The following is a 15,518-nucleotide window of genomic DNA, read 5'->3' as shown; positions in this document are numbered from 1 at the left end:
AACTGAGTTATTTAACATTTTTTTTAATTAATCAAGACAACGTGACAAATTACTCACAGCATGAATTCATATGAATAATATTTTATTATTACTTTTATTTTTATTATTATGTCTTTGTGAGAAATGTCCACAACATTTCTCTTAATCACTGCCTGTATATTTGATTTCTTAAAACGAAACAAACAAAATGGACGTGATATTTTAACTCTTTTCCAAATGAAAAATATTCAATTGGAAACTAATAAATTAACATTTTAGTTATATACTTTTATAATTTTATCTTAAAATATTAATAAATAATATTATAATATTAAAGTAATTTATAAAATAATTAATATTTTATTTTTATATAAGTGAGAAGAGAAGTTTCATATGGTTAGGAACTTCGATGTTTATTTTTTTATGTTATAAAATGAGCATAGTATTTGCTTAGGAAGATATCTGAAAATATTTTTTTTTTTTTATTGCTTTAGTGTTTGAGAAAAAAATTTAAGAGAGGAAATTATTTTTTTAAGGAAGGTTTTATTTGTAGTTGTTTTTCCTATTTGCAAAAGAGATCATTATTATTTTTTGCTTGGAGTTAGAAAGAAGGATGTTGTAACTTTTTTTTATAATAAAATTACATCATTGACTATTATTTGTTTTATTCTTTTCATTTTTTTTCTTTTATTTTAGTTGAATATTTGTATTGTTACTCTAGTAGCCATGATTGATATTTGAGCTAAGTTAAATTGTTCTCTCTAATTATATTTTTTTTATTGCGATAAGAATAGTGTTGTATAATCCTTTCCCCAAAAAATTGTTTTCAACTTTTATAAATATATATATATATATATATATATATATATATGTATATATATATATATATATATGTATATATATATATATATATATGTATATATATATATATATATATATGTATATATATATATATAGTATATATATGTATATATATATATATATATATGTATATATATATATATATATATATATATATATATATATTCGGTCCTTTCAAATTTTGATTTTCTCAAAATATTTTTTAAGATTTACTACTTTTTTGTGATTATAGTTAGTTTGATATTTCAGATTAGAAAAGAAATTATTCTCATTAGTTAGTGTATAATGTGGTAATGTGAAAATATATGTCTAGGAAAGTTCTTACTAGTGTTTATCAATTAGCCACCCACCTTTCTTTATTGGGAATTTATCTGATGTACTAGTTTACAATCTACCTTCATTGTTATAGTATATAGTGATAATATTTATAGTTAGAAATGCATAAGTTAATTTTTAAGTCATGACAAAAAAATATGAAATTGAGAATTTCAATGGCTCATTGTGGAAACTAAAGATGAAAATGTTAAGACAAAATCGTTTAAAGAAAATAAATTATCTAACATTTGAAGTTTCAAAGTTTACCAAACAATATTTAACGAAATATCATTTAGAGACATATAACGTTTGGACCTTATGCACATCAAAACATTCTTGTTAAACACTCATAAAACAGACCATGACGTCTCAAGTATAGAAGAGTTAAACAACATTTGTCAGAAACATGTCTATTGAAAGAATCCATAAACGCTATATCTTAACAACTATTATTACTTGAAAAAGCTCAGACCTACACTAAATACTTATACAAAACATGCTTCAATATCATATCAACGCATAAATCATTAAATGCATCTACATATTGTACCTTGTCTACTTTGCTTCTTGTTTTTCTCTTTATATGTGTAGATATTGACAATACCAAGATATACTCAAAAGCATTGCACAAGGATCAGAAAGACGTTGTGAGATAGGAAGACATTCCTGGAATATTTCCTAAAGATTTATGTCCTACCTTAGTCGTACAAGCTTTAACTATGAAAGCAATGCTACTCTTTCCAAGGTGAAGAAAAGTACATATATTCGTACAATAAACCAACTACTCTTAACAAAGTCAACTATCTCTGAATAAAAATTACCTCTCAAAGAAAATTATAAAATGAGGACTCGCACAAAAGAATATAAGAACTTTCGCTATCATTGTAATGTTACATTGTTATTTTCTCATAAGCTTACATTGTCTAAGTCTGTTCATAGAACAAAAAGAAAGAACTTCACAATTTCTCATATTTCTTTCTATTGCATTTATCCTCTCAGTGAGAGTTACCAGAATTTGTACTTGTAAACCAACACTAATTGTGTTTGTGAGTTCTGAAGAGAATTAAAACACTTGTATTGTTTAGCTCAAGAGAGTTAAAATTACTAGATAGTTGTTTAGGGTTGATACTAAAAGTGGTTAGAATACTTGGATACGAATACTTGGATACTAAGAGTGGTTAAACTCGGATCAGTCAAGATTGACTAGGGAACCGAGAGTGGTAAGAATACTCAATGTATACCAGGAGTGGTTTGTACTCGGTTGTAATCTTAGATAAGATTAATGGAACATCTCAAGAGTTCTTGAGGGAGACTAGACGTAGTTCAGGATTGAGTGAACCAGTATAAAATACTTGACCGTCTAACCCCTGCAATAGGTATTAAGCATTAGTTTTCGAAAAGAGTTTAGAAACATTATTCAACCCCTCGCCCCTTTAGTGTTTCCCTGTAATTTTAGGAAGCAATTTTGAGAAAAGACAATTGTGTATAAGTAATCGAAGAAAACTCGTAGACATCATGGATCAAAGGTTGAGATAAATTAAAGATAATGTTATTGCATATTTTCACTTAGCAATGATAGATGTCTTTCTATTTAGCTTTGAGGATAGAACTACTATAAAGGAGATTGGGACACTCTCATTAAGTTGCATGGGGCTAAGTCACTTCATACAAGAATATTCTTGAGAAGAAAATTCTATCCTCTTCAAATAAATGAGTCAACATCAATGAAAAATCACATCTACAGTCTGAATACATTGTTTGCCCAACTTTTGACTGCAAATTTTAAGATAGTTGAAAAACAATGTGTAGAGCTTCAAGTTTACCTTATCTAGCTTCTACTAATAATGAACACAACAAATAAAAATAGTAACATGTTCCTACACTTGATCTTGTTGGAGCTAATCTAAAAAAAGAATCTAGCTAGTAAAGAAAGGTGGAAAGGCTAAAAAGTTCAAAGTAGGTAGAGACTTTGTTGATTACTAGAGGTAGATCAATAGAACACGAATCTAGTGGGAGTCAAACTCATGATAGATCAAAGTCTCAAAGTTAGAAGCATTTCAAATGCTACCATTGTGGCAAGAGAGGACATGTAACGTTGGGGCTTTTAAAGGGAGACAACTTGCGAGATTAAACACCAATGAGATGTAAACAAGCCCAAATAAGAGGTCAAGACACCACTTTCAACTTAAAACATTAAGATAATATGTTTAAGGATCCTTTTACTTAGATATTGTTCATCTTACTCAAATTTACCCAATGTGAAACTTTTAAATCATCTTAAATTACTAACAATTTCTCTCTCAAGTGTGAGTCTCTCTGCATTGAAATATCTCCTTCTTAAGCATGAGTATCTTAGTGATAACCATTCTTTTGTACCTTCGCTATAATGTGACACTATTATACACTAAGAGACTTTTGATACAAGGAACCCTTAAACTTTAGGAGTTTTCACCTCCTTTATACCATACTTGTTCAAAATGTCATTGGAATAAACCATCAACTTTGATATATTAGACTTTTTGATGAGAGACACTCATTGAGATTCAACACTAATAAAATGTAAATAATCTTATATAAGAGACCAAAACACTAATTTCAACAAAACAAAACTTTAAGATAATAAATTTATATGTCCTTCTAATTATATATTGTTCATCTTACTTATTTTTATTTTTAGATGTGTGAGAGACCTTAAATTTCTATCAATATAGAATTAAAACCTTTTTTTAATTCAATACAACCAGAATAAAAGTTTTACTATAATTTCAACATAAGTTGCTTAAATGAATCAATTAAAATGATTTATCATTAAAAAAAATACTAAACAATGTCATTTAAATAAGCAATTATACTTTGTTAGACTCCTGTTACAAGCCTTTCCATTGAAGATGTATCTCCAATTATATGACACATATACTATGGTAGGTCATGTGGGGCTAACGTGCTCAACCTCTTCCTCTTTGCTTTTCAATCCATAACATTAAGGATATTTCCAACAAATATGAATGAAAATAATTGAAAAAAAAATGTAAGTTATTGGTTCCCCTTTAGTTTAAAGTAACTTCTTTGCGAGAACAATTGTTTTAATATGTAATTATTATATAGTTCAACTTATATCAAGATTTAAATTGATTTATTTTTTATTATTTCCTTAATAGTGTAATCTAATTGTGAAAATGACAAACGTTAGAAAGATCAAATTTACAAGAAATAAGTAATAGAATTTTGTAAACCTATTTATAAAGTTTTTAAAAAATATTTTCATTTACTTTAATCTATATATTTGAAAACAAGTCAACGGGGTTTTACAATGATGGATTGAAATTACTTTACAGAATATTCAAATAAAAATTTATGTAAGATTTTTTCTTACTTCAATATACAAATACAAATATGTAGTTTGTGATATCAACTATAGGTATTAGGAACAATATTTAGTATTTTTACATTATTAAGTTTTCTTTTTGATAATGTTTAATCTCTCATGTTTTATATTTATAATTGATAATTGTTCTTCTTGATTAAAATTATTTTTTCATTCTTTATTTGCTATGAAATTTTTTTTTCCTTGTTTTTCCTATAAATTTATTAAAAAGTAATTATTTTGTTAATAGTACATACATTTATATTTAATGTGATTTTTTGTGTGTGTTATAGATAATGTTAAACACCAATTGTCTAGTTATATAGGATAAAATTTGATGAAAATTATCTTGTCATAAAGTTTTTGATAGAAGAAGAAAAGAAATATTAAGAAAAGACTCTACTATCTTGGAGAGTAAAATGTTAGGAATTTTTTTATAGTTTTGTAAAACTCGTATAAATACACATATTTCTTTGTATTTATATGCTTTTATAGAGATATAATTAAGCTAGTTTTGAGCCTCTAACAAGGTCCTAAATGGGTGACCCTACCTTTGGATAAAAACACCCAAGAGTTAAAGGAGAGCATAAAAAAATAACATAAAATAAGTAGTCCACATAATGTAGAACAAACCACTTTTAAGCATAATTTTGGTGTTTGCTTTGAAATGTAGGAAAACAATAAAAAGTGGGGAAGGGGGAGGGGGTTGAATAGTGTTTTAAACTCTTTTGCAAATCAACGCTTAATAACTATTGTAGATGTTAGATAGTCTGCAATAGTTGTTAGACGTGAATGTTTTCAATAAAGCGTTTAAGAAAATATTTTAAACAACAGAATAAAAATCACAAGTATATATTGGTTCACTCAACTTAAGCTACGTCTAGTTTCCCTTAAGATCTCTTAAGGGGTTCCACTAATCTTATACAAGATTACAATAAGTACAAACCACTCCTAGTATACACTGAGTATTATTAACCACTCTTGGTTCCCTAACTAGACTGATTTTAACCACTCCTAGTATCCAACCTAGACAAACTGTCTAGATTGTTTAACTCAATTGAGTTTCAATTCACTTATGAATCTACAAACACAACAAGTGTTTTGAGTAAAAGTACAGATTCAAATAACTCTCATAGTGAGAATGAATTAAATACTATGAAATATGAGAACTTGTAATGGTCTTTCTCTTATAATGAAGGGCTTTAGATGATATTAGCTTTGAGCAGCATAATAAGTATTCAATGATAGATCTCTTGTATATATTCTTCTCGCTTCTTCTCTTCTGTGAGTCCTCTTTATATAGCCTTCTTCGAGAAATGACTGTTGGACATAGAGTTGACTTTTAGATAGACTTAATAGCCTTTTTAGGTAGTTAGTGAGACTCAGGTCTACGTTGTAGAGTGACAGTTCTTTATCCGTGCTTTCTTTCATGAGTAGCTTGTATGATCTCTTAGAGCTAAAAGCTTTGAGGAAACATCTCATAAATGTCTTCCTATCTCTCAACATCTTTTTGTTCTTTGTGCAAAGCTTCTGAATAAAGTTTGGTATTGTCATTACCTGCACAGAAAAGGAGAACAAAACATACAAGCAAAGAAGCACTTTTTCATATAGTATTGAATGTTTTATACGTTGATGATCATAAAGCACTTTGTTTGTTCAAAGCACATTGGCACATGTCAGCATTGTTTAATAAAAGTATTGTTTGAAGCAAAATGTCTAAGCTACTTTACATTGTTTAACAAAGCTAACATTTAGACGCTTTATCATTATTTATTTAGACGCTATATCTTTTGTTCAGGCACTATAATGTTTAGACACTCTGTTAAGAGTTCTATAACGTTTAACACTTTTTGTGTCAATGCATTAGACGCGTTTGAGATATCAGATAATCATATATAATTTGATAACGTTTAGTGTTTTACAAATAATTCGTTCTATCATACACTTAGTGACTCAACACGTTTAAATATTAAATCTTAAACATCAATATTTAGCTTAGCGTTCACTTGAATGTTTTCATTATGTCGGATGTTGTTTTTTATTGGATAAAATTTACTTAAAACACTAAAATCAATTTAATAAAAAGAATAATATTGAATCTATTTAAATAAAATAAAAATTAAATAAATAACAAAACAATAAATAAAAGATAATATTAAATAAACCTCATAAATGTTAAAACCAAAATAGTAATTAAATCCTAAAACATTATATCATAAAAAATCTTAGATACAAAAGAACTATACTTATATTTTTATGAAATAAATAATTATAGAGTTAAATTATTTATTCAAGCCTCAGAAATAAAACATGTAATAATCTTACAGTCAATTTTATTTTTATTTTTGTAAAAATTGATTATATCTAAATGTTTATTAAGAGTATACATTTATTTATTAAACCATCTATTAGATGCTATCTAATTTTCTAGCATTCATGAAAAAGTTTTTCAATTCTATTCAACTTCTAGAATTAACCTAGATAATAGACAATTGAAAAGTATTGATAAAAATATTATTTTATGGTCATATATATATATATATATATATATATATATATATATATATATTGTAATTAGAATCTATTTATTATCAATGTCCGTCTCTTAAAAGTGTATCCCACTTCAATTTTTTGTTTCAACTCATAAAATTTGTTTTCTTAGAAAAGCACAGGTGGTTGAATTTTTTGTTTGCAATTTTTGGAAAACATGGTAATGTTGAGGGATGAATTGAGGACATAGAAGATTATTCAAGCACATATATTAAATTATTTTTTTGACAAAAACATTATAAAAATATAACCTTTCAGCCTTAATTTTGTTGCTTGAATTGAAACCACAGAGAGAATAATAATAAGCATAGGAAATGGAGGAAGGTGGGGAGGGTCAAGATAGTGATTGCAGCATTGATTTGAAAAAGGAGATAATGGTCATTATTGGAAATGGGGAGGGCGAGACAAGAAGTTAGGAAAATTATTAATAGTATGAGTTGGTTGGTAGCAAACTTAGGGCACCGACGAAATCCTGATTGGATGGGTGGCCTGCCTTATAAAACCCTCCTTCGGATAATGTCCCGCCAACAACGTCAACCCTATGTTAAACAAACCTTAACCTTAATCTTTCAAATCAACCACCTTAACCTTCCTTTTTTTTTAACAATCTTTTCTTCTTCTTTTGTATCTTTCATAAAACAAATTAAAACATGTGTTCAACTACTTTAAACATTAGAATTCAAATAAAATTAATAAAATTAAAAATTTATATTATTTTTTTTCTTCTTATACTAGAAATAAAATATAGAAATAATTATTGTATTGAATAAAGCATTTAGTAAGAAAATCACCTAAAGTTATCCATGTCTTGAAATTCTTTAAGCGATTAAAATAAATCAATCTTCCTATGTTAAGAATATAAATTAGATTAATTTAAATGGTGCTGATGTATACGGGAAGCTAAAATCATATTACTGTGTTGGTGTTATACCGTTAGAAGAAGCCACCTTTCTGCTATTATTATACGCATTTAGTCTCATTCAATTTATATATATACTTGGTTCAAAATGCATGATCATAATCAATATTGTATTTTACAAGTAGTAGTACTTAAATATGTATATGATTGGCTAAAGAAAACAATTGTATGATTGAATTTACAAAATACTGCTACTTGAATGAATCAATTAATACCTCTCTCTTTCTCCAATTTGTTTTAAAAAAAGTTATTGACCAAATTAAGATCTTTGAAGGTATCAATACAATCTCCAACACAAAGGTCTTCTTTTCATTTTGAATGGGTTTTGTTATGTTATATTATTTTTTAAATTATTTTTTAAACTTTTCTCTAATATAAAATGTTATGTTTTATTATATTTGTCCTTATTAGAATTAATATAATTATTATGTAATTGGAAAAGTGTTTTTTATTTCATTTTCAAAAGTTTCAAATTTAAGATTCTTTTCCTAATATATATATATATATATATATATATATATATATATATATATATATATATATATATATATATATATATATATATATATATATATATATATATATGGGGTTTGCTAACGCGCGTACGCCTGTTTTTCAGTTGATACATTTTAGCAATGTGTACCGGGTTTTAGTAGACAAAAATATCCTTATATATCATGAATTCTAAGTTTCAAGGTTAAGGGTATTTTAATAATTTTCATTCTTAAAACTCAAAAAAAAAAAAACCCCAAACCCTTACTCACCTCTCTCATTCCTCTCAACCCTTTCTTTTTCCTCTTTCTCACTCCAATCTTTTCTCTGTCATCCATACTCTAGTCCCAATTGAAAAAATCAGAAACACTTGTTGTTAAACAATCTTACAAAAAAATGATTTTATAATGAATTTTCATCTTATAATTTTTGTCTTATCTAATTTTATCCAATTTTCACAAGCATAAAGGAATTGGTAATTGACCTGGAAAAAAATCTGAAATACTTGCTGTTAAACAATTTCTTACAAAAAATATTTTATAATGAGTTTTTATTTTATAATTTTTGTCTTATCTAATTTTATCTAATTTTCACAAGCATAATGACGTCTAATTTTATCTAATTTTCACAAGCATAATGACATCAAAGGAATTGGTAATTGGCCTGGAAAAAAATCAGAAACACTCAGTTGTTAAACAATTTCTTACAAAAAATGACTTTATAATGAGTTTTCATTTTATAATTTTTGTCGTATATAATTTTATCTAATTTTCACAAGCATAATAGACATTCGAAAGAATTAGTAATTGGCCTGGAGGGTTTTTTTAGAGATGATGATTCAACAAATACAGATCATGAAATTAGAGAGGTTAGTGAAGATGGTGAAATTGAAGAGATCTTGAGTGAACCTTTGCCTTGAAGGTGAATATGTCAATGACTCAACTCTTTACAAAGGAAAATTTTTTAAAGGCATGTGTTTCTGATTTTTTTCAATTGGGGCTATAATAGGAATGACAGAGAAAAAGTTGGAGTGAGAGAGATGAAAGAGAAAGGATTGAGAGGAATGAGAGAGCTGAGTAAGGGTTTGCGGGGTTTCTTTTTTTTTTTTTTAAGTTTTGAGAATGAAAATTATTAAAATACCCTTAACCTTAAAACTTGGAATCCATAATATATAAGGGTATTTTTGTCTACTAAAATCCGGTACACATTGCTAAAATGTACCAACTGAAAAACAGGCGTACGCGCGTTAGCAAACCCCTATATATATATATATATATATATATATATATATATCTATATATATATATCTATATATATATAATATATATATATATCTATATATATATATAGATATATATATATATATATCTATATATATATATATCTATTATATATATAGATATATAGATATATATATATTATATATATATATATTAACAATAATGTTTTTTATTATAAGATTAATATATTTTATATTTCGAGTGTATGGGTCGAGTGTTCACTACGTAATCTTCTTCTCTTACCAACTATTTTTCTTGCTTCTCGTGTGCTTTAGTCGATTGGTTGTGTCTGCTAAAGATACTTTAATGCTTAAGTTAGTTCGATACTCAAACTGTTTAGCAATTGGAGTTGTAATAAATGCATCATAGAAGTCCTAACAACTATATCTTTGACTTGCATTTATAGGTTTCTCCATGGGTTTCAAAGTCCCAACAACTATACCTTTGACTTGCATTTATACTTTTCTTCATGGGTTTCTAATTAGGGTCGGCCTAATCACGACCAAATTTTGTTAAACCTGATTACTGACATGTTTAGTTTAATTAGATGGCTAACTGGGTCTGATCGACACTTATCTGTCTCAGTTAAGTTCAAACGATAGATTCAGTGTAATTTGGTTTATATATAGAAGTTGGTACATATACAGTATGCATGCCCCCAAGCCTTAAGCTTGGACTTAAGTCAACAAACAAAGAAGGTTTTGTTTATATCATCGTTGAGGATGGAAGATTGTGTTACTCTGTGAATCGTGTCGACGCCTTATTAATTGTTGTGTTCATTCAGTGTGTTTTTCGAAGATATGGTTGTTAGGTTAAGGACTTAATCGTTGGCAATGAAGGGTAATGCCGCCATGTTATGCACGTTGTTAGGTTTGACACCGAACGTGAAGCGTCATATCGTCCTTTGCTATTAGATGGTGGCAAATTTAACAATTATGAGAGCGCCATGTCACTCAGGTCGAGGACACATGGCACTCTCATAGGTCACATAGGTCTGTCATTTTCACTATTTTTGCTTTTATGCTTATCTTTGCACCATTCAACAATCAATTCTTTTCGTTCAAAGTAATAAAATGTCACTCAAGTCGACGTTAAGTTATCGAGGGTTGTCCAAGAGGGGTCTGACGTTTGTAAATATTATTACAATACCAATTCAACATGTTAATAAAGGTCTGGTAGAAAAAAAAAGGATAAGTTGGGGAACAAGGTCCGCAAGGAAAGACTCCAAAGGAGGTGTAAATCGACATTGATAGAGAAATCCAGGTGGACGTTTCTGCGAGGGGGACGAACAAAACTTGCTTGAATTCCCCGGGTATGCATGGGTCAAACCTACATTTTAAAGGAGGACATGGCGAACAAATTTGTGTTTCTCTAGGTTTTCCAAGGGAATGATCGAGTATTGCCACGACAAGGAAACTTCAAGGTTGGACTTCTTCGTCTACTTATGTCTTTTCAATGACCTATATGTGTACCTCTTGTTCGATAATTTTCAAGCTAGAGTCTTATAGGAGCTTAACGTTTCTCCCACGTAGCTCCACCCAAACGTTTAGGTTGTTATTAAAGTGTTTGGTGTCTTAATTAAGGCGTTGGGACGAGTCTCACCAATAAGTGAAAATGATTGAAACCTGTTTCAACTTTTCGCTACCTCCTACAAAGGCTTTAAGGGCAGGTTCTTCAAGGTCGTTATCACCAATAAAGGCCACAAATTATTCTTTGATGTGGATGATCGACTTAAGTTCCCCTTTATTAGACAAAAAATCTTAGGCAGAGTAACCCTTGGGAGTCCTTGACGATGATCCCTGAGGAGTTTGTGGCTCTTGAAGTCTTGAAGAAATTACTACATAATCTCTTAACCAGAGAGCTTATGAAATGTTCTTGTTCCTAGCATGTCGGCTACGACGTTTATGGTAATTTATCTTTCTTAGTTTGGTCCTTGTCTTGAATAATTTTCAACTTGGTTAAGTTTTCCTTCTTGTTATAGATATCATGGCTCACACCAACTCACCCAATCTTAATTATCTTGAGAAGCTACTGGACAAACATCTAGAAGGGTAGGGTAGTGCTAGGGCTGCTACTAGTGAGGGACCTTCGGTTAGAGGCAGATGAGAAAGAACATCGGTTAGCCTCATTGATGTAACGTGGGTCTTCCTGGTGCAAGTGTTAAATGTTACTCCCCTCACCAGCAAATGCATGACTTCAACTAATTGGGAGGAGGAGGAATGGGAAAAGAAAACAAGGCAATTGGTCGACTTCTAGCCCCCGCTCCCCCAAGCTCAATCATTCAGGTAGGGAGACTTCGATACCTTTTGCCAGGAGGTTTTCTAACACGAGCTTCACGATGAGAGACAAAATCTCCTTTCAGTTGAACCCCAAAGAGAAAGATGTTTTTAATGGATTGTCTGAGGTTGAGGTGCTGACTTGTCAGAGGTTTTCGCGTGGGGCTGACTTGTCAGAGGTGGCGTGATTGAAGAAGGAGCTAGCAGAGGCTTGGAAAGAACTAATGAAGGCTTACAAAAGTTTTCCCCAAGCTTACGCTTCTTTCGGGAGATCAGTCTTACCTCCTTAAAGATAGCTAGCTCGTGCGACATTACTGTTGAGTGTATGCTCGACATATCAACCAACGTCCACATGAACATGTCATTGTTCTTTAGAAACACCTTCACCAACTTTTGCTCCTGCTCCTAGCTTAAGTCGTTATCGAGTTTGTAACTTGGTTGTCCAATTAACCTACCTTCAAGTCCTTTGTGTCCCCTTGAGGCTCCATCTAGTCGTTTGTGTTGGTATAGGGTCTAGGTTAGCCATTGCCACCTATAATCATCTGACCTTCCTCGGTGGTTGGTATGACATCATCTTCAGCCTTGTAGCGTAGCATTCTTAGGTTATCAACTGGTCAATGTACACGATGTAGATTCTCCCTTATTTGAAGGGAACTTTATGGCCAAGTATGGAGTGAATACAATTGTGATGAATGCATTCAAGCATAGTCGGCCTATCAATACGTTGTAAGACGTGTTGGCCTCAATCAATAGGTAGCCCACTCTAACCTCCTAACTATTCTTCCTCAATCTGATCTTGGTTTGCAGGTCCAAGTACCCGCGTGTTTCAATCCATTTGTTGAAGAAACTAACGATTTATTTGTTATATGGTATAATCAAGTCTTCAAAAATATCCATCTTCTAGAATGTTTTCTAGTAGAGGATATTGATTGAGTTTCCTTGATCTACTATAACCTCCCTGATCCCATAGTCGACCAACTCGATGGATATCAAATGTGTTGAAGTACTCGTCACTGAAGGTGATGAGAAACATGCTCTTGATCCTTCACTCCATTGAATGCATCGACTTGAGAGCTCTGATGTTCCTCTTAAGTACCAATGTCGAGGATCCTCCACTGCAAATCCTACAAAGATTGTGTTGATATAACCTCTCAACAAATGATCTCTACTACGACTTCTACTTCTACTTCTATGTAGGAAGGATTCTCTCCTTTGTTCAGTTTTATGCTTCTGCCTAGGGCTTCGTGCAAGCCTCCATCTCCTTTGTGGACTATTTTTCACCTAGTCCTTCCTGACAAACTATTTCAGGTGTTCGACCCTTACCAACTCCTCGATCTTACCCCTCAATGTTGAGCAGTCCTTGGGAGAGTGGCCCAAGTTTCGATGGTTTAGGAAATGCTTATTACCATCACCGTTGTGGGGTTTGGTTTCTTCCTTGGTGCTAACAACAAATCATAGTTGGGGGCCTCTTCCAAAATGTTGGCCCGTGGAGGATTGAGAGGGGTATAGGTTCTTAAGCAAGGTCCTTTTAACCTCTTCTCCCCCTATAACGTTTCTTATCCACAACCTTATTCTTGACACCAAATGATTTTGTGCGTATCTATTTGCAAAAGTACCTTCCACCTGCATGAACTGGGATGGTCGCGAAGCAATTTATAGAATTTGTCGACAACATAGAAAACCAGCCTAAGGCTTCTCCCTTTAGGGAGGTGAGAAGACCCAACACCATATGGCGTCTCTCGTGGTGTACAATGCCATCTGGTTCATGAAGATCCTGATGTGCTCATTTGGATTTATAGATTTGTCGTACTAGTCGAACATCGACATTGTCCAGTTACTTGGTATAGGGTCGTGTCAATATTTGTGACGGAGTGACGGTGGTCCTTGCTTGCAACGAAGCTACTAGCTTGGACCATTTGGTCTGGATCCTTTTGAGGTTACTTAGCCAGTCTCGGGAGGGTGGGGGTGGATGACACATGACCTTTTCCATCCTTCTTCTGCCGAATGATCTTATTCTTGACTCTCAACATCCTTTTCTCCTCCACATATTTCCTTTGCATCCCGTTCATCTGTCATTACATTATTCTTATCATCTCCATCAAGTTCATTTGAATATTGACGGTTTTCTCTCTTGCTTGGTTGCTCACTATATTCCTTGTGGTCACCATGTAGGCTTAAAAATAGTGCCATCAAAATGGGTTGAAACCCGTGAGCCAACCCGGCTCACCACGGGTTTGAGCCGAGTTGGGTTGGAAAAAAATACAAAATTTTTTATGCGAGCCAATTTTGACCCGGCTCACACGGGTTGAACCTGTGGTGGGTCGGGTTGGCTCACCAACCCACCTATTTTTTTTAATTAAATTAAATTAATTATTTAAATCCTATTTCTTTTTATTGAAATCAAATATTCAAAATGCACAACCTTTACTTAGTAATAAAGTCTTTCGCGTTGCTGTCTTTCCAAAAGTTTCCATCTGCAAATAAAACCCTAAGATTATAAATTGGATATATTATAAATGGAGATAAAGAAGAAGATTCTTCAAGAGAGATAATACTATGGATTTATCCATTCAGGACTCCAATTTAATAGATGGATAATATTATAGATTGGATAATTCAGGAATATATCATTTGTTTTATCTTGTTTTTAGACCTATCTATAAGCATGACAATTTTATCTTGTGCTATATATTTTTGTTAATGGCTATATGTAGTTTCTTGGTCAAACGATTATCTATATCTCATTAAACAAAATTTGGCAAAACTTTATGCTTGATACACTACAAGAAAAATCGCATTTATATACGGCCGAAATCCGTATATAACATCGAAAATCCGTATAAAAAGTGGTGTTATATACGGATTATATACGGTCAAAAATCCGTATATAAAAAGGGCGTAGATAAGATTACATACGGATAATCCGTATGTAACTTATATACGGAATATCCGTATATAAATTATATACGGATTATCCGTATGTAAATTATATACGGAATATCCGTATATAACTTATATACGGAATATCCGTATATAACTTATATACGGATTATCCGTATATAATTTATATACGGAATATCCGTATATAACTTATATACGGAATATCCGTATATAAATTATATACGGATATTCCGTATATAATTTATATACGGATATTCCGTATATAAGTTATATACGGATATTCCGTATATAAATTACATACAGCTTGACTTGAATAGCAGACCTGGTCATCCAACATCCAAAAAGAGACAATTTACAAGACCTGCCCATACCACACAGACAATTCACAAGACCTGGATATTATATCCATTCACAAATTTGATAAATAAATTAAGTCTTTAAAACCTACAAACATGCATTTCACATTAATCATAACAAGAAAGTTTACATAATTGTTAATCATAATAAGTTCAAATAACATGAAAAAAGTCATTGAGGGAATAAGTGTGAGTCATACACATGTCCTACTTCTAAAAACATAA

The sequence above is a fragment of the Vigna umbellata genome, chromosome 9 (genome assembly GCF_029865625.1).
Source record: "Vigna umbellata cultivar VRB3 chromosome 9, Vumbellata_1.0, whole genome shotgun sequence".
Classification (NCBI taxonomy): domain Eukaryota; kingdom Viridiplantae; phylum Streptophyta; class Magnoliopsida; order Fabales; family Fabaceae; genus Vigna; species Vigna umbellata.
The sequence above is the reverse complement of the archived record's forward strand: the minus strand, read 5'-3'. Positions refer to the sequence as shown.